The sequence below is a fragment of the Hirundo rustica genome, chromosome 10, assembly GCF_015227805.2.
Source record: "Hirundo rustica isolate bHirRus1 chromosome 10, bHirRus1.pri.v3, whole genome shotgun sequence".
NCBI lineage: Eukaryota > Metazoa > Chordata > Aves > Passeriformes > Hirundinidae > Hirundo > Hirundo rustica.
Genome location: NC_053459.1, coordinates 1,130,681 through 1,157,045, shown reverse-complemented (window position 1 = coordinate 1,157,045; position 26,365 = coordinate 1,130,681). Strand labels below are relative to the sequence as shown.

The 26,365-nt window shown below is 52.1% G+C and overlaps 1 protein-coding gene across 3 annotated transcripts in view; it reads right to left on the bottom strand.

The window, feature by feature from the left end:
• The window catches only part of PIK3CB (phosphatidylinositol-4,5-bisphosphate 3-kinase catalytic subunit beta), a 129,256-nt gene that overhangs the window by 78,595 nt on the left and 24,296 nt on the right, over positions 1 to 26,365 (bottom strand). The window contains exon 1 of one of the 3 annotated variants that reach the window (XM_040074911.2): positions 20,445 to 20,521. The exons of 1 other annotated variant lie outside the window; for it this stretch is intronic. The gene's annotated coding sequence lies outside the window, so the exon portion shown is untranslated. Of the gene's footprint in view, positions 1 to 10,163; positions 10,269 to 20,444; positions 20,522 to 26,365 lie in introns of those variants that run through there. One more of the 3 variants, XM_040074909.1, reaches the window with a different exon arrangement.

Genomic DNA, 26,365 nt, shown 5'->3' with positions numbered 1-26,365 from the left:
ATGATGCTCAGCTAAATTATCCATAAAATATGCCTTGAAAAATAGCATGATTTTGTTTTGCTGTTTTCTCTCCTTCCCCCACAACAACAGCTGGGGGAACAGTTGCAGTCCTATAGTGGCTTGGCCATTTGAACTCTATTAAAAAACTGATTATTTCAAGTTGTTAAAGTTCAGGTAATAGCCTCCCTCAGAAGATGAAAAAATGTGAACAGACCCTAATTAGTATCTGATAGAAGCGGGGCTGTTGCACTGTGTAAACACTGAATTAGGGTGATAACGCAGGGAGTCTCAACAAAAGCAGCTTGTGTTTGTCCCTGCAGCAGGTAACGGGTTTTGCAGGGGCTGTCCCTTCCCTGGGGAACTCTGCAGGAGCCCAACACTGGCTGTTCCACACCCTGTTCACATGTACCTCCAAGTCTTTCTACAGCGTAGTTTAAGAGAGCAAACCCACGTCCTGCGCTACACATCTTGTCTGGGATTAAATAAATCCTTCTGTGCTGAGTGACTAACTCAGGCCTGGTCAGGAAACTCTTACCTCTCAAACACACCTACCCAGCGCACGCCTAGCACCGCCTGCAGAAACCTCAGCTGCCCCACCACTGCTCCACCCTGGCTTTGCCCAAAAGGGGCTGTGCCCTGCCCTTGGGCCCGATGGGATGTGCTGTCACAGGAGACACTGCAGTGCCACTGTGCAGCAAACAGCTGCTCTGCACACCAGCGACGGGCTTTGCCCTCACCGGCACTGGCACCCCAACGCACCGGGGCCGCTCGAGGCTGCTCAGGGCTGCTGTGAACGTGGCAGGTTTGTCACCAGCTCAGAGAGACCCTGCAGGCCTGATCTCCCACACGTGGCAGGTCTGTCACCAGCTCAGAGAGACCCTGCAGGCCTGATCTCCCACATGTGGCAGGTTTGTCACCAGCTGTGACCCTGCTGGCCTGATCTCCCACACGTGGCAGGTCTGTCACCAGCTCAGAGAGACCCTGCTGGCCTGATCTCCCACACGTGGCAGGTCTGTCACCAGCTCAGAGACCCTGCTGGCCTGATCTCCCACACGTGGCAGGTTTGTCACCAGCTGTGACCCTGCTGGCCTGATCTCCCACACGTGGCAGGTCTGTCACCAGCTCAGAGACCCTGCTGGCCTGATCTCCCACACGTGGCAGGTCTGTCACCAGCTCAGAGACCCTGCTGGCCTGATCTCCCACACGTGGCAGGTTTGTCACCAGCTCAGAGACCCTGCTGGCCTGATCTCCCACACGTGGCAGGTCTGTCACCAGCTCAGAGACCCTGCTGGCCTGATCTCCCACACATGGCAGGTTTGTCACCAGCTCAGAGAGACCCTGCTGGCCTGATCTCCCACACGTGGCAGGTTTGTCACCAGCTCAGAGACCCTGCTGGCCTGATCTCCCACATGTGGCAGGTTTGTCACCAGCTCAGAGAGACCCTGCTGGCCTGATCTCCCACATGTGGCAGGTCTGTCACCAGCTGTGACCCTGCTGGCCTGATCTCCCACACGTGGCAGGTCTGTCACCAGCTCAGAGACCCTGCTGGCCTGATCTCCCACACGTGGCAGGTCTGTCACCAGCTCAGAGACCCTGCTGGCCTGATCTCCCACACGTGGCAGGTCTGTCACCAGCTCAGAGACCCTGCTGGCCTGATCTCCCACACGTGGCAGGTTTGTCACCAGCTGTGACCCTGCAGGCCTGATCTCCCACACGTGGCAGGTCTGTCACCAGCTCAGAGAGACCCTGCTGGCCTGATCTCCCACACGTGGCAGGTTTGTCACCAGCTCAGAGAGACCCTGCTGGCCTGATCTCCCACATGTGGCAGGTTTGTCACCAGCTGTGACCCTGCAGGCCTGATCTCCCACACGTGGCAGGTCTGTCACCAGCTCAGAGACCCTGCTGGCCTGATCTCCCACACGTGGCAGGTTTGTCACCAGCTGTGACCCTGCAGGCCTGATCTCCCACACGTGGCAGGTCTGTCACCAGCTGTGACCCTGCTGGCCTGATCTCCCACATGTGGCAGGTTTGTCACCAGCTCAGAGAGACCCTGCTGGCCTGATCTCCCACATGTGGCAGGTTTGTCACCAGCTGTGACCCTGCTGGCCTGATCTCCCACATGTGGCAGGTTTGTCACCAGCTGTGACCCTGCAGGCCTGATCTCCCACACATGGCAGGTCTGTCACCAGCTCAGAGACCCTGCTGGCCTGATCTCCCACATGTGGCAGGTCTGTCACCAGCTCAGAGACCCTGCTGGCCTGATCTCCCACACGTGGCAGGTCTGTCACCAGCTCAGAGACCCTGCTGGCCTGATCTCCCACACGTGGCAGGTTTGTCACCAGCTCAGAGACCCTGCTGGCCTGATCTCCCACACGTGGCAGGTTTGTCACCAGCTCAGAGAGACCCTGCTGGCCTGATCTCCCACACATGGCAGGTCTGTCACCAGCTCAGAGACCCTGCTGGCCTCCCGCAGCCTCTTAAGCACCAAGCTGCCATTGGAATGCCCAGAAAATCACACTGTGTTTGGTACTGCAGGGGCTGACCCCACATGCCTCACCTGTAACCTTGCACATACAGAAATCCTGCTGAGTCCAACACCCTTCCAAACCAGTCTGCCCCAGCATATGGCAACTTCTGTACGTTTTCCCCTTTTCCAATTCATCCCATCTGTTAACGGTCTTTCCATCTAGGTAAAAATTATTTTCCAAGGTTATCAATTCATCTTTTTCTTTCTTTTTTTTTTCCCTAGCTGATGTCCAGTTAATAATATTAAAGGGAAATTTATTAAAGAGCCTTAGCTCAATTTCTGTCCACGTTTTTTTCTCCAAACCGGCTGAGTTTGACCTTCGCAAAGGTATTTTGCAGAGGCCTGTCATTTGTTGAAATATTTTTCCAATTTTTGTCAGCATGAATTTTGAAATCATTACCAAATAATTTTTGTTACATCAAATTAAAAAAAAAAAAAAAGTTTTCTAGTTAAGCTGACATATTTTAGTCTAATTCCTTAAAACTGCATGAGATGAAGTACACAGTGGAAAAAACCCATAAAAGTCTGGTTTGTGGCCAAAATTCCACCTTGACATAAAACACAAGGGGGAGAAAAATTAAATCTCTTGAATACCATTTCCCAAGTGTTTATTAAGAATTGTTTTCTTTCTTAGTCTCAAGTCAATAATGCCACATCTGGGTTTGATGAGGTCTGTTGAAGTCTGCTGAGACAACCCCTCATTCTGCTGCCCTGCCATCTCGAGTGGGTTCTGCATCCATGGCACATGCAGCACAAATTGTTCATTTCTCACAGCTCTTATTAACCTCTGACTCTTGTGTCAGTTCTGGGTGCCAGGGCGAAATCATGAGACCAGTTCAAATATCTTCTTACAGTTGCTGCTAAATCATAACTGTTTGAAAAAATTAAGTGTGACAGGTCAGAGAGAGGAACAAAGAGTTTTATTCATGGAGAGTCTTAGTAGCCTTCAAAGCAAGTCATATGAGAAATACATGAATACATATGTTTTTATAGCTCATGCCTAAATTAGAAACAAGACCTGAAATCTCAATGTCCCTCATGAACTCCTTCCTGTTTCCCCATGTTCTCCTATTCATTTTGGATGATACGCTGTCTCCTTTCTCCTTCCTCCTCCTCTTGTCCCTCCTTGTCCCTTGTCACCCCTCTTAGCACATCCTGCTCCGTGACTCTGCTCTCACTTGTCAGCGTGGGTTGGACTCAGAGATGGAACACCCCAAGATCTGCCACTCTGGGAATCTGGGAATTGCCAGCTGTGGATTTCCCATCTTGCCTCCCCCAAAGAAGCAAAGCGAGTGTGAAGCCAGACTCTAGCCCTCCTTTTAGCAAGTGATGTTCAAATACACTTCACAGCAAGGTAAGAAACAAGCAAGTGAAGGTGGTATGTGACTGAAAAACTGTCAAAGCAAAGCTCCCGAGGAAAAAGGCCATTTCCTCACCCTCTGGCTTTGGAACTAGACCAGGATAAGCTGAGTGGGTGAGGCAGAACTGCTGGCCATTTAACCACGGCAACACGGGGAACAAAAAAAAAGGAAAAAAAGAGGCAAAAAAAGGCAGAAAACAAATGAAAACTGTTTGCACGTGACTTCTTAGGGTCATCCAAACTGGGAAGGCATGTTAGAAACCACTTCTGCTTGAAGAATTAAGGTTTTGAAGGCAACCAGGGCAATCATTTTTGGAAATATAATAAATACAGATAGTGCCTTCTGATTGAGAGAGAAGAAAGAGCCAAAGACAAACTTCTGGCTGGACAAAAAAATCTCTTCCTGCAAGAACAACCACCTCTAAAAGAGGTAAAGGGAGCAACAGCAGCTACTCAGATTTACACTGATGTCACAGAACAGAATTGAAACCAGGCACTGTCTCTAACTGGTACCAATTGCTACATTGGTGTGTCTAAACAAGTTTACAGCCACAGAAGACTGCAATCTCCCTTCCACATAGGAAAGGAAAATCGTTTCTTTTAGAGGAACTCAGAATTGCTCAACTCTAATTAATCTTCTAAAACAGGAAATCCCTGCCAGCACAGGTGGAACTATAACACACTGTCTGCGCAGCTGGGGAACATGAAAAATGGGATTTCCATGTTCCCATCTCACCCCCCAAAAACAGAATAAGTAAAATAGGCAGCTGAAAAATCTGAAAAGAAGAATGTAAGTAAAAAACCTGAGTGGGGAATTTAGGAAGTCACTTGGTCATTCCTAAGAAAATTCCCTACAGCATCAAGGATGGTTTGAGCCCGTCTGAGGAAGCTGCCATCACTGAGAGCTGAGTTTTAGGACAAAGGAAACTCATCTGAATCTCAGTTTTAGGAACCAGAGTTGGGAGAACACTGCTGCCTTCTGAAAGAGCCCTGTGATGTGCATGGAGAAGTCCAGCTTCCCTCAGCCAGCCCTTTGTTGTCTGTAATTGCTATGTTTAAATACAGTTTACAGTTACTCACTGGACCACATCACAAAAGATGAATGTCAGGATAGACATTTCTTTGCCATTGAAATGTTACTTGAGTTAAAAGTCAAGACAGGAAATAGACATTTCTTTTTGATATTTACATGTCTGCACCATTATAATTGTGGAGGCATGTAGAAAAGAGGGATATAAGCAATTATTTACATTGCTACACATTTCTATCTGTCTAATTGAAGCCAAAAGACTTAGGGACAGGTGGAGATGATATAGGTGCTTGTAGGGTATGCCCTGCACTCTGCTCTGAGCACTAGAGCTGTGTTTAAGTTCAGCTTAGGATAAACAGGTTTTTTTCATTATAGCTTTTTTACTAAGTTTTATTTTATTTTGTTTTATTTTATTTTTTGAACAACCTGGTCTAGTGGAAGTTGTCCCTGCCCATGGCTTGGGGGTTGGAACTAGATGATCTCTAAGGTTCTATAAGGTCCCTTTCATTCCAGACCATTCTGTGATACTGTGATTGAATGACATCAAGCACCACAAAACCATCTGTATTCGAAGAAAGACATGGGGCAGATTTCAGAGAAACTAAAAAAATAATTTAAAAGAAGTGTCTCAAATGAAAACAACTAACACAAATAGTAGCACCAAAGCTTTGTTTAGACTAGGGGAAGTTCAGTAAGCCAGTGATAAAAGAGCTGTCAGGGTGGGGTACTGAAGGGTGTATTTTTACTAAAAGAGCAATGCTCTCAGTGCAAAACAGCCTGAGTACTTCCAGCCATAGGAAGTGACCCTCACTCATCTGATGTGCCAGACCAAGTGGGTAACAACCAAAACCAGATTAATTTCCTGTAACTACAAGTACACCCTCAACACTTGCTCATTGGGGGCAAAGATAAATATACTAACTATTAATAAACAAAACAAAACAAACAACAAAAACAAACAAACAAACAAACAAAACCCAAAAAAACCAAAAAACAAAACACCGCTGGGGGAGCATGGCATTTTTTTTCTTTCCTACACCCACACAAGTTCTCTATTAGACTATTGGAAGGCTAACTTTTCTCACACATATATTTCAGTCCATATAAGAGGTGTTTGCATTGTTATGTTACTTTCTCATGAATTTATGTTTCATTGCTCCGTTTCCAAAGGCCATTGAACCCACAGGACACTGCTGTAGTCAGTGTGGTTTTGTACTGCACGGCAGGGGAAGGCATGCTTGGAAATGACCTGAACACATGCAATGGAGGAAGTAAAACCAGCAATATTACTCAGCTGGGCTTTCACTTCAGCCTGGATGCTATGTTCAACAAGAAAGTAACATATATTCCCCAGGACAGATGTAATCAGAGCCACAGAACCTCAGCTGCCCACAGTTCAATGCTTTATGTGCATTGCAGTACCATGTCAGAGCTGTAAGCTGACACAGCAGGCTGCAGGTAACACAAGCTGGTCCAAAATGTGCATGTGCCCTCCACCAGCCTTACAGCCATCCTCAGCCCAGCCTCTGCTATTCAGGGTGCTACACTCAAAATTGAAGGTAAATAAACAGGAAAAACTGAAAACTATTTTCCTCCTGGCCTATTAGTGAAGTGCTTAATTGAAGGAGAAGACAAAGATTTAACAGACATGTTCTTCCTCTTAAGATGGATTGATAAAACACAATTTAACGTTAGGTAACTGCAGAACTGAGATAATTCCACTAGGTTTTGCTTCCTACCAGATAAAAGGAAAACCCTGGTTGCTATATTAAGAGAGGAAATTATTTTAAATAAATATCTTAACTTCCTGGCAAATTACAAGGTTTAAGTCAGCTCTAAAAGGAAGTTGTGTCAGCTGGAATATGGCATCTATGTGAAAGATTAATAATAATGAAAACCAATCTCTTAAAAAAATAGAAGTAATGTTTGTTGAATTTATCATCACCTGTAAGACTGGTTATGTTAATAATCATTTATGTTATGCCAAGTAGACTGAAAATAATTAATAGTTCTCAACCTTCCCACAGAAGTTTCAGTTCCAATGTTGTTTTGACTGTTGACAATAAATACAAAGTATAATCCCAAATATTCAGGCCTTCAACATGAATTCCTTACATCTGAGCGACTTCCATGAAAAGTAGTAAGAAATCTAACAGTCCAGCATTACCCTGTGAGTTCCTGGATGACAGACTCAGTGGGGAATTTTGGCCTCACTGCTCACAACTCTTCAATGAGTCCACTCAGCTCATGCCCCGGAGAAGCAGATGAGATGAGTGAACTCAGGGTTCTGAGCCACCACAAACGCTCAGGAGTCAGCGATGAGAACCAGGGGGCTACCAAAGCTTGGCTGATTGTGCTGTTCAGGGGGTGCTGTTAAAGCCTGAGGGCTCTTTGTCTCACGTGTCAGCTCTTTCCTCCTTGTCGGAAGTAGCTGTGAAACAATGCTCACCTCAAACCAGCAATAAGGGATGTCTGCAAGGACACGGCACACCGTGAGAGAGGATGGAGAGGAAGAGAAGGAAATGGAGAATAAAGCAAAAGATGGAAGGGAGGAAGGTCAGAAGGTTGTTTATATGCTTACAAAATCTCTAAAATGAAGTCACACCACAGAGAGATGCAGGTGGCAAACTGATCTCATTAGAAAACCCACAATGGTTCAGAGACAAGGCCCATTTCTGCCAGGATCCTGTTTCCCCAGTACTGCTCATACCCAGATGTTGCAGAGGAAGGTTCCCACCCATGCTGTTTGACAGACTTTAATGTGATTCCTGAAGGATAGGACAGAAATATTTGGCTAAAATTCATTGTCAAGTTAGAGAAACACTATACAAGGAAGAAATAAAATCCACTATTTAGAAGAGGATGCCCATGGTTATCAAGTTTAGAACCCACACACGGCATTTTTCCTTGGAAACAACACTTGGTGCAGCACACAGCATCCCTGCAAAACTTTCACAGCCAAAAAACTCTGATATATGCCTCAAAAGTGTGAGAAATAAACATGACTGCCACTGCTCTGTTAGCCTAGGAACCGAGCAACTGCTACGCAAACAAGCATGAAATCCACCAAGGTGGGAAAGGACTGCAATATCCACCTGCACCATGCAGACTTTTGGGGCAAAGCAGAAAGATTTACATTTCCACCTACCCTAGGGAAGAGAGTGCCCCACCAGGACGACGTGGTAGTCAGTGTTTCACTCATGTCAAGGCAGGAAATGGACAAGACTGACTACATTCATTCCTCATCCCTCCATTAATAGTGGATCTTACGAACTGATGCCCAGGGCTAGTAAAAAACCCGCCCTTCATTATGTTTTTCTATTGAAAATTGTGTCTTTCTCCTGGGGGGGGGGGGGGGGGGGGGGGGGGAACCAACAAAAAAACTTTCCATTAAAGGCCCTCACTCTGTCTAGAATTTAATTTCTAAAAACACAGAGGCCTACTATGTTTTTGTTTTCAACAAAACCTTGTTTTTGAAGTGGTGCCTCACAGGAGCTACGGTTCAGTTGCCAGAGCACATCTCCCATGAGGTGTGAGATCATTTAGAGGGGAGGTGATGACACCACTGGGGAGATGCAGCCTGGCCAGGGAAGCCAGGCTGCAGCAGAGTCAAAGCTGTCAAACAAAAAGTATTCATGATTTTTTAAAGTCTATTGCAAGTGTCAACAAAAGTAAAGTGCTTCACTTTATTTTTTTCTGCAAAATAATCTATTTGGTGATTGTGTCTGTTCCTCACCATTTCTGGGCACTCTTGAAGCTGCCACTCATAAAAGTGGAATGAGCAGGACACTGGAGACTCCAACAACAGCAGCCATAGCCCATCACTGCCAGACTCCTTCCACGCCTGGGAACTGCAAGGGAATTCTTCCCCTCCTCAAACATCTCAGCTCCAGTATCTGACCACCCATTGCCAAAAGGGACTGAGCTCCCAGGAAATGCTCTGACAACATCAAAGATTAACTCACTGATCCTCATGTTTAATGTACAAAAACTCTAACTGGAACACTGCATGTGAGCCTTTAATAGAGACTCTGATCTGAGGGCGGTGGACGGCCCTAAGAGCAAAACTCGGTACCTTAGCACTGTCTGAGCTCTGACGGGATGAGAAGTCTCCCAGAAGCAACCCAGAAGCACACAAGCATTTGCAATCAAGGTTCCACTCTTATCAGACCCCTCCCGATCTGCTCGAGCTTTACCAGATCACTGACCTCTCTCGTGTCACGGCTGCCAGTAAAACACAATAGCCTGAAACTGAAAACACCTCCGGTCTACCAAGAACCACTCCGAAGGACAAACTCACTGATCATGCTGAGCCCAGCTCATAGGGTGAGACACTGATTGTCTCAGTGCTCCAAATGAGCAGCTTAATTGGAACAGAAAAACAGGGTGATGAATCACAGCTAAGGAAAGCACCTTGCTGAGGAATACAGACAACATCAACGCTTTACATCATTAAAAAAAAATTGAGGTTACCCTTTAGGACAGCACACGTGGAAAACATTTCAGGAAAAAAAGAGAGGGAATGTTGTTTAATTGGTGAATTCTTGCCATTAGCACCCTAAACGGTCTGACACATGCCGGCGGGCAGGAGGTGTCAGCCTCAGACACGCTGCCAGCCACACTTCCCCACTCCCAGCAGCTGCCAGACCTCGCTGAGGTTTGAAAGTTTCCGAACTGGAGGCCCTGTTCCCTTTGCTTTTTGGTAAATTAGCCACTGTAGTCACATCTCCTTGGTGGGTTTGATTTTATTTTCTTTTCTTTCTTCTGCTTCTTTTTTCTCTCTGGTTTCTTTTTGATGCAGTAGCACCTGATCGTATTCAATCCTAACCCCTCTTCTCATCTCCTCCCCCCCGAAATGGGAAAGGGACCCCAGAAGCATCCTAGGGAGTGGGGATTCACCTAGGATCGAGAAGCCGCCACTACAGTGGGACTGGGGAGTTTTTCAGAGCACGAAAAGCGCCAGCAGCGAGGGGGAGGGGACGCGCCCGAGTCCCCGCACCGGGAGCGGGCCGGGAGCGGCAGCGGGTGAGCAGGAGCGGGGGGGACTCGGCTCGCCTCGCCTCGCCTCGCCTCGCCCCGCAGCCAAGGGTGCCCGGCAGAGCTCCGGGCCAAGGGTGCCGGCAGCGGGGACAGCCCGCTCCGGCCCGGGCACAGCCGGGAGCGCTCAGCCGGGGCTCCCGCTCCCGGGAAGGGGTCGGGGCAGGTCAGAAAAGAAGCAAAAGCAATAACGCGAGCCGCGGTCCTACCCGGCCGTGCCTCCCGCAGCCTCGCACCGACAGGGCGTCCCCGGCCACCAGCTGCCCCGCCCCGCCCCGGGCCGGCCGCCGCCTCTTCCTCCTCCTGTGCCCCGGGCCGGCCCCGAGCCCGGCGCTGGGACACCCGCGGCGGGCTTGGCGCTGCCTGGCCCGGCACAGCGGGGCTCACACGGCGCCTCCCCGCCGCTGCTGCCCGGGCAGCGCTGTTCCTCTTCTTCCCGGGCACTGGCACTTCCCGGGGCACGCTGTCCAGCGGCGCCGCCGCCACCGCCACTGCCACCACCACCGCCACCACCACTGCCACTGCCACCACCACCGTCACCTGCCACTGCCACCTGCCACTGCCACTGCCACCGCCTCTGCCACCGCCACTGCCACCACCACTGCCACAACCACTGCCACTGCCACCACCACCGCCACCACCACTGCCACCACCACCGTCACCTGCCACTGCCACCTGTCACTGCCACTGCCACCGCCTCTGCCACCGCCACTGCCACAACCACTGCCACCGCCACTGCCACTGCCACCGCCACTGCCACAACCACTGCCACCGCCACTGCCACCTGTCACCGCCACTGCCACCTGCCACTGCCACCGCCACTGCCACAACCACTGCCACCGCCACTGCCACCGCCACTGCCACCTGCCACAACCACTGCCACCACCACTGCCACCACCACCGCCACTGCCACAACCACTGCCACCGCCACTGCCACCGCCACTGCCACCTGCCACAACCACTGCCACCGCCACTGCCACTGCCACCGCCACTGCCACAACCACTGCCACCACCACTGCCACTGCCACCGCCACTGCCACCTGTCACCGCCACTGCCACCTGCCACCGCCACTGCCACCTGCCACCGCCACTGCCACCACCACTGCCACAACCACTGCCACCACCACTGCCACTGCCACCGCCACTGCCACCTGCCACAACCACTGCCACCGCCACTGCCACCGCCACTGCCACAACCACCGCCACTGCCACTGCCACAACCACTGCCACCACCTCTGCCACCTGCTACTGCCACCGCCACCTGCTACTGCCACCACCACTACCACCGCCACCTGCTACTGCCACCCCACCTCTGCCACCACCACCACCTCTGCCACCGCCATCGCTACTGCCACTGCCACTGCCTCTGCCACCGCCTCTGCCACCTGCCACCACCAACTGCCATTGCCACCACCACTACCACCACCACTACCACTGCCACTGCCACCTGCCACTTGCCACCGCCACCGCCACTGCCACCCGCCTCTGCCACCCACTGCCACCACCGCTACCACCGCCACTGCCACTGCCATGCACAGCCTGCCGCTGCCACACACAGCCCGGCAGCCCGCCACCACGCTGTACCTTTACCCCGGGCAGACCAACAGCCAGCCCCCTCAGTTTACAAGCATAATCTTTTCAGGCATGACTTTGCACTTGGTAATGAAATATTGAGTCATGCCTAGTGTTACCCAGCTGTTCCTTTATCTCCTTCGCCAAGGAAAGGCAATTACTGCAATAAAATCTGCTGGTTTGTTTGAAGCCAGCCTCCATTCCCTCAGAGGAGCTGCCTGGAAAGCACCAGGTAAGGTGGGGGGATGCAGGGCCCGTGTCTGCCACAGCACACCCAGGGCACTGCTGCCTTGCCACCCCTCACCTGCTCCCGAGCAGCTGGCAGCACGGCCCTCAGCCACCCACGGGGCCTGCCTTCCTCACAGACATCACACATGCCACAGGCCTCCACCTACCACAGAAACTCCTGTGCAGAGCCCTGCCGGCCCCTCAGGCTGGCACAGGGCATCCCAGGGGCACGCCCTGCCACACCAGGGAACACCAACACCAGCTCGGCCCTGCCGGCCCCTCAGGCTGGCACAGGGCATCCCACGGGCACGCCCTGCCACACCAGGGAACACCAACACCAGCTTGGCCCCTCAGGCTGGCACAGGGCATCCCACGGGCACAGCCCTGCCACACCAGGAACACCAACACCAGCTCGGCCCCTCAGGCTGGCACAGGGCATCCCAGGGGCACACCCTGCCACACCAGGGAACACCAACACACCAACACCAGCTCGGCCCCTCAGGCTGGCACAGGGCATCCCACGGGCACGACCCTGCCACACCAGGAACACCAACACCAGCTTGGCCCCTCAGGCTGGCACAGGGCATCCCACGGGCACGCCCTGCCACACCAGGGAACACCAACACACCAACACCAGCTCGGCCCCTCAGGCTGGCACAGGGCATCCCACGGGCACGCCCTGCCACACCAGGGAACACCAACACCAGCTCGGCCCCTCAGGCTGGCACAGGGCATCCCAGGGGCACGCCCTGCCACACCAGGAACACCAACACCAGCTCGGCCCCTCAGGCTGGCACAGGGCATCCCAGGGGCACGCCCTGCCACACCAGGAACACCAACACCAGCTCGGCCCCTCAGGCTGGCACAGGGCATCCCAGGGGCACGCCCTGCCACACCAGGAACACCAACACCAGCTCGGCCCGGCCGGAGCCAGCCCAGCACTGATGCGCAGCAGAACCAGCTGCCCACAGCCCACACAGATGTCTGTGTGGTTTTGGCTGACCTCCAGCCAAAAAAAGGCCTCCACTCTCCCCTGCACTTCAGCAGCACCTTGTGCCAGCCTTCCCCGAGGTTTAGGCCGCTGCTTGGGCCGGCGTTCTGAAAAATCAAAAGCTGTAACTTCAGGTGTAGTGGTGACAGACACGCAAACCCGGTCACCACGCCTGGCAACGTGTCAGGTGGTAAAGCACAAAGCTCTGCTCCTGCAGGCTGCAGCTAGGATTTGGTGGGAAGGCCAGGGCATCTGCCAGCAGACATGAGGCAACATGTGAGCAGACCCCACAGAAAGAGTGGCCTCAACTGCTGAACCAAAGGCAAGAACGGTCTCTGAGAAAAGCCTGAATCCAAAAAAAAATGCCCTACTAGGAGGCCTGGAACATCCCACAGGGCAAGCTGAACCTCGTATTCCTGTTTTATTGCCTGCCATAAGCAGCAAGCGTGGTGTTCAGCAGCAGACGAACTTGAATTAATGATCTCTTGTAAATTTTAGTACTTGCAAGAAAGGTTTAATGAGAATGTTCAAACCTGCAAAGTTGGAATATATGCTAAAACCCTTGCAACATTATATTTTTGAAGCCTGACATTCTTTTAATGCAGGGTATGGGCAATATCTTGCAATATGAACAATAGCAACTCCAGACCCTCTCCTACAGCTACTCTGCTAGCCACAAATAAGGTTCTGAGCAGGGTACAAAAACCAATGCCACAGAACAAAGGAACCTAAAGGGCCCTCCACCTGGAATTTCCTCCTCCAGGCTCCTCTCTATGCACATGCGTGTGCTTTGGGGATCCTCAGTGCCGGACCTCCTCCCTGCCCCTGTGCTCTGGGAATGAGCAGAGCTGTCCCTCCCCACCACCGCAGAACAAAACCCAGGCAGCAGCAGTTCCTTGTCCTTTCTTGCAGGGTGCTGGTTCCCTCCCCTTGTACAACTATTTGTGCTTGTCCAGTTACATCAGCACATTGCAACATCACCCTCACCTGTGGAGGGGTGCTTGGGACACTCTGTGCCCGCAGCTTCCACCTGGAGTCACAGAAACCGGAGAGGCAGAGTTCAGTCACAATTTTACCTGGTATAAACCCACACCACAGGAAGACACCCCCTTCCCTTGTCCATTCGTGGTGCTCTCTGCATCGCCCCTGCCTCCCACCACTGCCAGCTTCCTTCTCTCTGGACACGTGGGATAAGTGAACTCATCCAGGCTAAAACACAGAGGCTGGCTTCTTTCCCCATGTACTTGTGACTCCTTAACAACTGCCTTCCTCAAGGAAAAAGGATACGTTCAGTTGATTTTTTTCAAGACAGAAGGTACAGTACTTACCTCTGTATCTGAAAGCAGTAGTTTAATAATCTAAATTGAGGCATCTAGCTAGGCATCTATCCTAACAATTGTATGAATTAATGGCAGATGTGATGAAAACCTGAGCAGCTGAGAAAGAGCAACTAGGAAAAATAGTCGGGATCTTAGGATACGTTTTGCACCACTAACTCTCAGTGACTCTTGGTGCTTTTGAGCTTATATCTGCCTCAGAATTGACAGATTTGGCAGCATAGCTCTCCACAACTGACTTTTGCCAGCACTTTATCAGTAGCTTTTACGGCATGTGTAGGTTAAACCCTGCTTTGAAAGGACTCTGCTTCCTTTGGATATTCTGGTATGACCATCTATGTCAAAGGAGTTAGTGTGTCAAATTTCAGAGAGCGAAGAGCAGCAAGGCACTGCTGGCTCTAATTCCTCACGGAGTGTTCCTGAGATAGTTCCTTGATCCAGATTTCCAATTTCTTCCCACAGAGCACAGCTAATACTTCACTTTTTCTACCCTCCACCAGCCATCCCTGTGCAGATGATGCTGTCCAAGAAAGTCTGTTCCCCATGCACTGAGCACAGCTGTGGCACCTAGTCATGGGTAAAAATAGGTACTGAGGTACTGACTGCAGAGACAAATCCCACTTGCTCAGTTTCTTGCCCTTGCATTGAAAGAACCTTGTTTTGTATGTCCACTGCCACAGTTGGATTTTTCAGCCTGCAGACACCTTGTCTGCCTGGCCTAACTTACAGACTTCTTAACTCCTTGGCCTAACTTACAGGCCAAGGTTTCATCTCACCTTATCAGTGCATTCAGCATTCTTCAGATCCTGACAACCCACACCCCTCCCTCACTGCTTCCCAGGATCCCTTTGTATTCTTGTCATTATCTAGTGTTGCCTTTTATCCTTCTTGCTTTTTCTTTTGCTATCATTTCTCACCACACACCTTGAGAAGGGTGAATTTCCTGGAAGAAGGCTTATGGAAAAGATCTTGCCTCCCTATCTGAGCAAGCAAGGGAGCCAGGAGCTATTTACACATTTTCTGATAAGTAGTGAGAATGTCCTGATGGTCCTGTGAAGTCCACAAGGAACTGGCTTTGTGATGTTCTGCATTTTCTGCTTGTCTATGCTTGCCCAATTCTAATGAACTAACAGTATTAAACACATTTTACATATTGTTATAATGTTATTCAAGGAGAAAGCAGTATCACCATCTTGAATTTAGTCATTAAAGAGATTATATTGACAAAACTTAGCATTTAAAATCATGAAAATACTTTTAGAATATGATTTTTTCTTATTAATTATCAGTTAATTTCTACCTAGAGTATTAGGTTACAGCTGCATCTAATTTCTGAATTTTTTTTGTGCAACCATTAGGGCAAAAATTATATTTTATTATATGTTATTAATTTAAATTCTTTACTTTTTATTTTTAGTAATGACTAAAGCTGGGAGGGTGTTGAGTTTTTTACAGTTGACATTTTCTTTTCTTAACATAACTTTAAAGATTTGGAGACTCACAAGAAAACCCCAAGACCCTCCTCACAAATACACACAAAATGCTAAGACTGACACCTTGCAATAGCACCAGGAGCTCTGGCTGCCCTGGCACGGGGTAGCTGTGGGAATGGGGGTGCCCAGCATTTTGCTTTTGCTGTGGGAAGAGGAAAAGCAGCCCCAAAGTGCCCATTCTCACCCAGCAGCAATGCTCAGGTAGTAGGAAGAGCAAAGAGAGCTGACCCAGGCCAGCAAAGGGACAGAGGGCTCGGGCTGAGGGGCAGAGCTGCCACCGCTCCCCGGGGCTGCCTGGGGCAAGCACAAGTCCTGGGTAAGGAAATACAGGGGAAAACTTGTACACCACTCTGAAACATTGCCCTTTCAGTAAGTGAGCTTTGCACGGTATGAATGCAGCAGATTTCTGGGTATTTCACGCTCTGTAGCTAAGAAATAAGAAAGGCTGGGCTAGGAGGTAACTGACTGCCAGGAGAGAACTGTTTGCATGACCACTTCTGAAAACACAGCTGAAACTCTCCTGCGGGCAGATCCTGAGATTGTAACTGTCTTCACTCAGACCATATTCAAATTAGCCTGTACTGACAACAAACAGAGTGAAAGTTAAGCCAAGCCACACTCTCGGGAGAAGAGAAGAAGACACAAGCAGCTGTGAGAAGAGAGCACACGAGCTGCCCCTGCAGGGGCTGCCTGCTGCTCTCAGGGAACTCTTGTTGCTCTGGTGGGAACTCTCCTGTTCCCACTAATTTCATTCTTTCATTTTTCATTAGATACTTGACCTGTTATGACTTTCAAAACAGTTAATTCAAAGTTTCATCTTACTCACAGCACTTACCAAACCTCTTGGCAAATACCTCAAACACACCTGCTTTGAACCTGGCATTAGATTACAGTATATAAACTATCCATTTGGTCAAGTAAAGTTGGTTGGTCACCCGTCAGTCCCTGACAGCCACACCCATCCTGTCTCTGACAGTCACCTGTTGAAGCATCTGCTGCAAGCAGAATAAAGGAATATCTGTTAATTTTCACTTCTCTTAATGGTTACAGCCAGATCCTGTGATGGTCAAATTCCTGACTTTTGAAAAGGCTTTTCTATAGGTCCTGTTTGGCACAACACTGACTTTAAAGTAACACAGACACACCATTTGCAAAAAAAAAAAAAAAAAACATCCACACAGGGAGAAATCAGGCAGCAGGCTTCCTTCCAAGGAGCAAATTCCACCATCCCAACCCAGATGAGCTTGACCCTAATATAGTACCTTGAAAGCACAAGTAGAGTCCTAAAACACACGATTCCACACATCCATCTGCTGCCATACCAGATCTCAGTCCAAACGCTTACATTGAAAATCCCTCTTAACTCATTTTTTGAACAGTTTGAACAGTCGTACTCATTCTCATTTTGGTAATCTGCTGCTGGCAATGGCGGAAGTTCTGTGCGCGATACTTTCTTCAGCTAAACTTCACTGAGCTGTTCCTTCATCTTGCTGTGCCTGATGGCTGGGGGACAGGCATCAGGGCTGACATGCACTAAAGATACATGAGCTGTGCTGCTGCTAGGGAGGAGGAGCAAGTTGTGGGGAAAACAACATTTTAGCGCACCAGGTACTGCACGAGCGTACCAGAAATAATCACCCTGTGCCACGGGCCTTGCTGTCTAAGAGGCAGCGCTGAACTCACAGCGCTGCTGACAGCCTCGACCTTGAAATGGTCCTGAAAGCAGAGCTGCAGAGGAAGAAGCAGCAGGACATTTGCAAGTAGCTGCACTCAGGCGGAAAGACAAGCCCGCGGCACGTCTGCCTCGGGATCGCTGCCGCTGCACAATTCCACCGCGCAGCCAAGCGCGAACCCTCCGGGAGCCGCTCACCGGGGCTGGCTGCCGTGGCACATCCCCACGGACAGGACCGCGGCTGGCTGCCGTGGCACATCCCCACGGACAGGACCGCGGCTGGCTGCCGTGGCACATCCCCACGGACAGGACCGGGGCTGGCTGCCGTGGCACATCCCCACGGACAGGACCGCGGCTGGCTGCCGTGGCACATCCCCACGGACAGCACCGGGGCTGGCTGCCGTGGCACATCCCCACGGACAGGACCGCGGCTGGCTGCCGTGGCACATCCCCACGGACAGGACCGCGGCTGGCTGCCGTGGCACATCCCCACGGACAGGACCGGGGCTGGCTGCCGTGGCACATCCCCACGGACAGGACCGGGGCTGGCTGCCGTGGCACATCCCCACGGACAGGACCGGGGCTGGCTGGAGTGGCACATCCCCACGGACAGGAGCGGGGCTGGCTGCCGTGGCACATCCCCACGGACAGGACCGGGGCTGGCTGCCTTGGCACATCCCCACGGACAGGACCGCGGCTGGCTGCCGTGGCACATCCCCACGGACAGGACCGCGGCTGGCTGCCGTGGCACATCCCCACGGACAGGACCGGGGCTGGCTGCCGTGGCACATCCCCACGGGACGGGGCTGGCTGCTGTGGGCTCTCACCTCCCCACGGACTGAGCTGGCTGGAGTGGGCGCTCACCTCCCCACCACCTGTGCCCAGCCGAGCAGCAGGGGCTCTGCGGAGAACGCTCCGTACCCTCTGCCCTCTCCTGGCACAGCTCCAGCCGGCCGCTCACCTGCCAGCCTTCACTCTGCCGGCATCAGCCTTTTCTTGAGGCACGATGGCATTCATCCTGACGGATGCTAACAAGGTGTTTCCCTGGGAAAAAACAAGGGTGCTTGTGGAGTTTACTTTAAGAGGATCATTTTCTGCAGTCACTGCAATGCTTTCTAGAGTCCCTGGGATATTTTTATACTCGTTCATTATAAGATCTACCAACTGCTACAAAATAGCAAGGGCTGCAATAAGAGCGTTACACGTTAAGGATGGCTTTAATTACGTGCACAGTATCTATGCAAATGTCAGATAGCATCTTCTGCGTGAAAGCGTTGGTTTGTTTGCTTCTTATCCTCACAGTATGGAATCTTAGTGCTTCTTATGATGCAATGTTAATTTGATTAGACTTAATTTAATTACTTTGGTTGGTAATTAAATTGACATGTCTTAAATTAAAATAACCAGCATCACAATGAAGTATTTCTGTCACAGTGGCTCCTAAAATATTTCAGTCAGGACTAGAACCCTATTGTTCAAGAGGCTGTGAAAAAAAAAATGCAGAAGAAAACAGTGCCAGGCAAACCCATCTGCCTCTTAATGTGAGGAGGCCGCTGCCGAATGGCAGGCGCCTGGCACAGTACAGGTGCCTCTCCAGCACAAAAAGCAACAATTTTTCTCAATCTCATCCTAGTTTGAATACCTTGACCTGTGTGTCATGTCCAACGTTACACTATAAACCACTAAAGCAGTGCTAGTTTCACTGTTTTTCTTCAGCTGTTTCAGTGTGTTTGGTTAAAACCCCAGGCACCAGAGTGCAAGTTCATAGTGATGATTTTCCTGTACACCTCAAGTCACAGAGAGGTAAAGTAACTTGACCAAGGTAGTGCTTAACTCAGTGGCTTGCCCTTATTTGTACTGCGGCCGTGCTAAGAAGCTGGGCTCTTGTTTGAGCAGAAGTAAACTGATCAAGCCCTTGTTGAGTCACTGGCACAGTCAGAAGAACTCCAACATCCTGCCACTGGCAATGATGCTTAAGGCACAGCACACCAGGCAATGGGGGGGTCTTTGACTTTTCTGCAGGAGCACCTTCCCCTGACATGGTCTAGCCAACCAGGCTTTTGAAGCAAAAAGCAAGCATTTACTCCAGATTAGCACAGCACTCTTGGAACTACGCCGTTTGCTTAACTGTGACTATTGCAAAGTATCATGCACAAGGTACAGCGTTACACATACGCTGAAGAAACAGAGCCAACGCTGCAGATTGCCAGGACAAAGGTTACCGACACAACTTCAGTTTAGTCCTCTGCAGGCCGTGTGGTACTGTCTTGATCTCTTATTTCTCCTGCATCAATTCATCAGTGAAGCTCCAGCCCACTCTCTCCCTTGCAGCTTGCAGGAAGAGATTGCTTGCAGACTCTCAGCAGGATGACAAGGGAAACATTCAGCGTGGGCCAGAAGAACACATACCCGAGAGTGCGTTACACAAGCTGTTGTGAGACTGTACTGGAATGTCAGCAAACAGGATCTTTGGGTCTGGCTCCAGCTCTGGAGGCAGAGAGCAGCCTAAGTCATCATAAAGAAGAGGCCCCATCACACCAGCAGGTAGATTCCCTTTGAAAGGTGATATGGCAAAGCAGATGAGCCCTGCTGCTCTCTAGGCCAGGGCTCCATTCCCAGCTCTGTACACAGCCTGCACACTGCAGTTTATCTGCAAAACAGGTGCAGGACCACTGGCTCCCACCAGAAAGGATAACTGCTTTGTAGGAGTGCATGTGCTGACAGCAGCAGTGGAGCACGTGGGATCAGACACCACAGACTTCTGGGCAGCAACAAACAGCATTGTGACTGTGTCTAATTTCTCCCCCTGCACTTGCCCTTCCCCTGTCATTGTGTGGGCTGGCAGGCTTGCCAAATGTGTCAGAGCCACATGAAATGCATGACACTTGTGACCCTGCCCTCGTGGCCCCCAGGGTGATGGTCAAGTCAGAGACACAGACCAACCCAAAAAGAAATGAGGAAGGTCCTGCCCATAACATAAAGGACTGCAGGACCAGTCTCAAAGTGTTTGTTTATTCTGCAAATTTTAAGATGGAAAAACCCCCTGTAATACCAACCCAGCTTGTGAATTCTGTGCTATGTATAGCAATTCTCTTATATGTGAGCTCTGCATGTGCTTGTTGATGTCAATGCCCTGTAACCAAGAGCCACCACTGCCTGTCACACACAAGTCCTCATTATGTTGCATAACAAATTACCTTTGTTGCCTCACAGAATGGCACAGTAGATTTTGTTGTTGCCTCCTGTAAACTTTAGTCTTGCGAATTCCATTTTGCACTGACGCACTGCTGCTGCCTGACAAGTGCTTTATTTCTGTTGTTAAGCGGCAAGCTCCACGCAGGCAGCCAGAGCCTGAAAAACAAGTTCAGAAATACATAAATGCGCCACCACTGTGTCTGCAAAACAATCGGCCACGTGGATCCTGGCTGCTGTAACACTGGGCTTAGAGGCTGCAGCTCCACGTCCTGGGAGGCAGCACCGCTGCACATTCATCCCTTGTGGTCATCTGATGTTTTCAGTTACAAGGAAAAACAGGGGCATAAAGAAACAAAGAAAGTGGCAGAACAGCAAAGGAATTTTAAACTGACAAAGAACTCATGATGTTGGCATTTTAATGCTATACTACTGCCTTTTTAATGGATTTTTCCAACTGCATTACACTGTCTCTTGTTTTCAATGTTTAAGTACTGTTTCTAACTAAACCCCATTAGTTACAGTGTTCATCTATTAAAGAACAAAGTGTGAAAATGTTAACAAATTCATCCATATGATTACAAAATGTTAAACGTCAGTAGACAACCCTGAGTCTTCCTTCTTTATATGTGTTCAGCACATACTTCAGGGGAAGGAAAACATTTGCTGTCAGGCTTCAAACAGTGTTTCCCTTCTTAAAACGTTTTAGTTGGCAGCTTTTTCTGTTGGCATATGACCAATACTCAGGATAAGTGGGAAAATAGCGGTGATATCTACAGGCCAGATTTTGCCACTTCTTAAAATGAGTAATGCTGTCTTATTTTCATATGTCTTGGCTATTCAGAGCACTACTGGAAACCCACTGATAGCTGCTCCCTGCTTTCCCTGGACAAAATCCAAAGAGGAAGAAAATCTAGGCATTACAAGGGCGAGCTTCAATAAAGTCTGAGAGTTGGCCTATTAGGATAACCCTAAATAAGGGTATCAAAATCTGGATGCTAGCTTATTTAAAACACACACATTTTGCCATCCCCTCCTAGTCCTTTGAGAAATCTATATTCCAATCTCCAACATACACTCATCTCCCATGCGCTCTACAAAATTTTTAGCTGCTTCTTAGTTGAACCTGCCCTTTCATCAGTGCTGCTGTCACCCCTCTGCTCCCCCCATCTCCTCCACAGCCAAACAACAGGCATCAAATAAATCACTGAAGACATTGTTGGACAATGGCTGAATGAATGACTGCTGAGGGATTGTGATTGCCTCTATTTTCTGGCTGCATTAGACACACTTGAAGCCAAATTTCAATTACTGGGATAAAATAAAGGCCAGCCCAGTCTGGGCATTTTAAGAGATCATTGTACTTCAGTAAGGCACTAAGGCACGGCTGTTTTCAGACATTGCTGCTCACAGCTGATGGTGCTGGTGCAAAACCTACCTGGGCATGTCTGCAAACAGCTTTGCAGAGCCATCATGGGAATGAGCGTGGTCAATGAAGGCAGCAGGGTGCCTGGATGCTTGAGGTACAGGAAAGAGAAACAGAAATCTCTGTAGGAACCTCAGGTATGTGAGCACTGTACAGCTGTAATTACATTGTTATTACAACAACTACTCCTTAGCTTGTGGAAAAATACCGTGAGCGGTGTTAAGTGGAAGGGAGGGAGATTACAGCCCTGCCTGCTTCAAGGTAAAACACCAGCCCTGGAGCTGTCAGCTTCTTTACCTTCACAACATGCTGATGACACAGGGCCTGGGAAATCTCAAATGATGGCTGAAAGACCGGGATTTCCCAGGAGAGAGAACAAGTGAGTCAAAGAAGGCTCGATAGAAGCATTCAATACAGGAGATAGGAGCTTGGCTCTTTCCTGTCCTGATGTTTGAACACAAGGATATGGAAGGAAATGGGAAGGGTAGAAAACTCAAGAATTACCTTCTCACAGCAAAATTTAAAGTGAGTCTAGAGAAAGCCTGGACATTAATAAGAGTAGACAGTAACCCAAGTCCTGTTTACACTTCACACATTTTGACACTAACACGTATTGTTTAAGTCCTGCTGTCAGCTCTGGGCTGACTGGTTACTCTCGTTTAATAATATAAGAATGACATGACTTCAATGCAGTTTGAAAGGCAATATTTTAAATTATAAAATCCTTTTCTACACAGCACATAATTAACCTATGGAACAAATTCCCAAAGGATTTCAATTGAGCTGAGACTCCTCCAAAAAGGATTGTATGTGTGTTTATTAGCTGGATGGATTCCACCTAGGGCAAGGGTAGTAAACATTCAATCGGGTATTTGTAAATGATCCTTTTTAAGTCCCCGTGGAGAACGTGCCAGCAGCCCTAAGGACCTCAGCCGTGGGAATGATACACCCAGGAGCAGGAACTCTCCAGGGCTGCACTTCAGCACTCGATTTCTCCTCAACAGGAGTTGGAGATGAAAGTTCAGCTCCACTGCAGCTGGCAACAGCACCCTCGAGACTTGACCCACAGCCCAGGCAGTGGGTGTGCACAGCTGATGGTGGGTGAGCACAGGTCACAGTGGGTGTGCATAGGTGACAGTGGCAGTGGGTGTGCACAGGTGGCAGTGGGTGTGCACAGGTGACAGTGGCAGTGGGTGTGTACAGGTCGCAGTGGGTGTGCACAGGTCACAGCGGCTGTGCACAGGTGACAGTGACAGTGGGTGTGCACAGGTGGCAGTGGGTGTGCACAGGTCACAGTGGCTGTGCACAGGTGACAGTGGCAGTGGGTGTGCACAGGTGGCAGTGGGTGTGCAGGTAATGCAGATTGACCGCACACCTGCAGTGACCACTGACCGCGCACCTGTCCATTGCTGAGGCCTCCTCACGCCTGCCGAGCTCACTGAGTGTTCGGATCCGGGATGTTTTTGTCGTTCAGGCGCTCCAGCAGAGTCAGGGCCTCTGCACGGCCGAGGCTTTACAAACACAGATGTGCCGGTACCGCAATCCTGGCCGCGTTGTTTGTGACTCCCGTGCCGGCAAAGCCACGGCTGCAGCCGGCTGCGGCGGGCAGGGACGGGCACGGGGGCATCGGCCCGGCAGGCGGTGCAGCCCGTGCGCCTGGACCGGGCTCCTCCGGGCCCCTCCGGCTCTGGGCTCCTCGGGGCTTCCCCGGGCTCCTGCGGGCCCCTGGGGCTCCTCCGGGCTCCTCGGGGCTTCCCCGGGCTCCTGCGGGCCCCTGGGGCTCCTCCGGGCTCCTCGGGGCTTCCCCGGGCTCCTGCGGGCCCCTGGGGCTCCTCCGGGCTCCTCGGGGCTTCCCCGGGCTCCTGCGGGCCCCTGGGGCTCCTCCGGGCTCCTCGGGGCTTCCCCGGGCTCCTGCGGGCCCCTGGGGCTCCTCCCGCTCCCCCAGCCCAGCGCCAGCGCCTGCACCGGCCTCAGGGGACCCCGCCGCGCCCCACGGCGACACCTGGCGGCGGCAGCCGGGACTGGCGGCTCGGTGACACCAGAAGGGCTCGGTCACACCGGGATGGCACAGCTCGGTCACACCGGGATGGCACAGCTCGGTCACAGCGGGATGGGCTCGGTCACACCGGGATGGCACAGCTCGGTCACACCGGGATGGCACAGCTCGGTCACACCGGGATGGCACAGCTCGGTCACAGCGGGATGGGCTCGGTCACACCGGGATGGCACAGCTCGGTCACACCGGGATGGCACAGCTCGGTCACACCGGGATGGGCTCGGTCACACCGGGATGGCACAGCTCGGTCACACCGGGATGGGCTCGGTCACACCGGGATGGGCTCGGTCACACCGGGATGGCACAGCTCGGTCACACCGGGATGGGCTCGGTCACAGCGGGATGGGCTCGGTCACACCGGGATGGGCTCGGTCACACCGGGATGGCACAGCTCGGTCACACCGGGATGGGCTCGGTCACACCGGGATGGCACAGCTCGGTCACACCGGGATGGGCTCGGTCACACCGGGATGGACACAGCTCGGTCACAGCGGGATGGCACAGCTCAGTCACACCGGGATGGGCTCGGTCACACCGGGATGGCACAGCTCGGTGACACCGGGATGGGCTCGGTCACACCGGGATGGACACAGCTCGGTCACAGCGGGATGGCACAGCTCAGTCACACCGGGATGGGCTCGGTCACACCGGGATGGCACAGCTCGGTCACACCGGGATGGGCTCGGTCACACCGGGATGGCACAGCTCGGTCACACCGGGATGGGCTTGGTCACACCGGGATGGCACAGCTCGGTCACACCGGGATGGGCTCGGTCACACCGGGATGGCACAGCTCGGTCACACTGGGATGGGCTCAGTCACACCGGGATGGCACAGCTCGGTCACACCGGGATGGCACAGCTCGGTCACAGCGGGATGGGCTCGGTCACACCGGGATGGCACAGCTCGGTCACACCGGGATGGCACAGCTCGGTCACACCGGGATGGGCTCAGTCACACCGGGATGGCACAGCTCGGTCACACCGGGATGGCACAGCTCGGTCACAGCGGGATGGGCTCGGTCACACCGGGATGGCACAGCTCGGTCACACCGGGATGGCACAGCTCGGTCACACCGGGATGGGCTCGGTCACACCGGGATGGCACAGCTCGGTCACACCGGGATGGGCTCGGTCACAGCGGGATGGGCTCGGTCACACCGGGATGGCACAGCTCGGTCACACCGGGATGGCACAGCTCGGTCACACCGGGATGGGCTCGGTCACACCGGGATGGCACAGCTCGGTCACACCGGGATGGGCTCGGTCACACCGGGATGGACACAGCTCGGTCACAGCGGGATGGCACAGCTCAGTCACACCGGGATGGGCTCGGTCACACCGGGATGGCACAGCTCGGTGACACCGGGATGGGCTCGGTCACACCGGGATGGCACAGCTCAGTCACACCGGGATGGGCTCGGTCACACCGGGATGGCACAGCTCGGTCACACCGGGATGGGCTCGGTCACACCGGGATGGCACAGCTCGGTCACACCGGGATGGGCTCGGTCACACCGGGATGGCACAGCTCGGTCACACCGGGATGGGCTCGGTCACAGCGGGATGGGCTCGGTCACACCGGGATGGCACAGCTCGGTCCACACCGGGACGGCACAGCTCGGTCACACCGGGATGGGCTCGGTCACACCGGGATGGACACAGCTCGGTCACACCGGGATGGCACAGCTCGGTCACACCGGGATGGGCTCGGTCACAGCGGGATGGCACAGCTCGGTCACACCGGGATAGCACAGCTCGGTCACAGCGGGATGGGCTCGGTCACACCGGGATGGGCTCGGTCACACCGGGATGGCACAGCTTGGTCACACCGGGATGGCACAGCTCGGTCACACCGGGATGGACACAGCTCGGTCACACCGGGATGGGCTCGGTCACACCGGGATGGCACAGCTCGGTCACACCGGGATGGCACAGCTCGGTCACACCGGGATGGGCTCGGTCACACCGGGATGGGCTCGGTCACACTGGGATGGCACAGCTCGGTCACACCGGGATGGGCTCGGTCACACCGGGATGGGCTCGGTCACACTGGGATGGCACAGCTCGGTCACACCGGGATGGCACAGCTCGGTCACACCGGGATGGGCTCGGTCACAGCGGGATGGCACAGCTCGGTCACACCGGGATGGCACAGCTCGGTCACAGCGGGATGGCACAGCTCGGTCACACTGGGATGGCACAGCTCGGTCACACCGGGATGGGCTCGGTCACACCGGGATGGGCTCGGTCACACTGGGATGGCACAGCTCGGTCACACCGGGATGGCACAGCTCGGTCACAGCGGGATGGGCTCGGTCACACCGGGATGGCACAGCTCGGTCACAGCGGGATGGCACAGCTCGGTCACACCGGGATGGCACAGCTCGGTCACAGCAGGATGGCACAGCTCGGTCACACCGGGATGGCACAGCTCTGCCACAC